The sequence below is a fragment of the Peromyscus eremicus genome, chromosome 1 (assembly GCF_949786415.1).
Source record: "Peromyscus eremicus chromosome 1, PerEre_H2_v1, whole genome shotgun sequence".
Taxonomy (NCBI): Eukaryota; Metazoa; Chordata; class Mammalia; order Rodentia; family Cricetidae; genus Peromyscus; species Peromyscus eremicus.
Window position 1 is genome coordinate 101719442 of NC_081416.1, and position 1878 is coordinate 101721319.

Here is a 1878-nt window from a genome sequence, read left to right on the forward strand (position 1 = left end):
AAACATAGAATTAAATTAAAAAATAAGAAAATATTGACTTAAGACAGGAGATGGTGGCGCACACCTTTAATCTCAGCACTTGGGAGACAGAGGCAGGCACATCTCTGTGAGTTTTAGGCCAGCCTGGTCTACAGAGCAAGTTCCAGGACAGCCAGGGCTACACAGAGAAACCCTGTCTCAAAAAAACAAAAAACAAACAAAAAAGAGAAAGAAAGAAAGAAAAAGAAAAGGAAAGAAAGAAAAGAAAAAAAGAGCAGTGCAGCTACAGAGACCCACAGTCAAACATTAGGTGGAGCCAAGGGAGCCCCGCAGAAGAGGAGAAGGATTGTAGGAGCCAGAGAGTAGAGGACACCATGAGAACTCAGTCCACAGAATCAACTAAGCTGGGCTCATAGGGGCTCACAGAATCTGAAGTGACATACCGGAAACGTGTATGTATCTGAGCTAGGTCCTTGGCATTTATGTTATGGTGATTAGCTTGGTGGTCTTGTGGAACTCCCAACAGTGGGAGTCGGGGTGTCTCTGATTCTTTTGCCTGCGCTTGGGACTCTTTTCCTCCTACTGGGTTGCCACATCCAGCTCTGTTATGAAGGTTTGTGCTCACTCTTACTGTATCTTGTTAGGCCACATTTGGTAGATATCCATGGGAGGCCTGCTCTTTTTTCTTTTTCTTTTGAGGAAAAACTGAGAAGGAGTTTATCTAGGGGAGAGGGAAGGTGGAGGGAAAGACTGGGAGGAGTGGAGGGAGGGGAACCTTCAGCTGGGATGTAATATATGAGAGAAAAATGCAAGTTAAAAAAAAAAGAAAATATCAGCTCCTAAGTATCAATAAGGAGACAATAGTCGACCTTCTTTATTTCTGTGCTAGGATTCAAACCCAGGACCTTAGGGCATGCTAGACAAATACTCCTGGTATTTGAGCCTCTAGACCCACCTCTTAAAGGTGTACCATGTCTAAACATTTCCACACTAAGGGCTAAGCTTCTAGCACAAGAACCTTTGGGGACCCAAAACATCCAGCCACAGCAGAAGGAAACTGTGCTGTCATGCTTGGGTACCTTTCTTTCTTTGAAATAAAATATTCTCATATATCAGGCTTAGCTGAAGCATTGCCTCTTCAGGGAAGTCTACCCTGGTTTCCCAGGTGAAATGACCACTGTCTCTTTTCCTCCTTGTTGACCCTCAATGGACTTGTGTCAGTGGACCTCTGATTTGCCATTGTTTTCACTGATTGATTCTGAGACAGAGTCTTGGTGTTTCACTTAGGCTGGTCTCAAACCTGCTTCATGTTGGACTTGAACTTGAATCTTCCTGTCTCAGTGCTGGGATTACAGGCACTACTACCATGCTCAGCTTGCTTTATTCTACTTACCATGCTGGATCACCATTACTCTCCGATTGTCAGCAGTCTCATCCAAGGGTGGCCTGAGCTTCCCATATAAATCTCTAGCACCCCGAGCAGAGGCTAGCATAGGGCCTGTGATCAGTACTCATTTGTTTCAGGAACAGAAGATTCCTCTCACAGCACTGTTATCAGAACTTTACTGTGGGTACTTTTTAGATTTATTGATTTTATGTGCATGAGTGTTTTGCCTCATGCATATATGTGTACCACATGTGTGCCTGGTACCCACAGAGGTCAGAAGAGAGCACCAGATCTACTGGAACTGGAGTTATGGGTGTTTGTGAGCCATCATGTGGATGCTGGGAACTGAACTCAGGTTCTTTGCAAGGGCAGCAGGTGTTTTTTACTACTGAGCCATCTCTCCAGCTCCCTGAGGGTGCTTATTTAGACATGGCAGATCTATTGCTCAGTGCTCAGCCTTGTGCTGTGTACTTTCCAGCCTGCTAACTCACATGGGCCTCACAATGGCCATG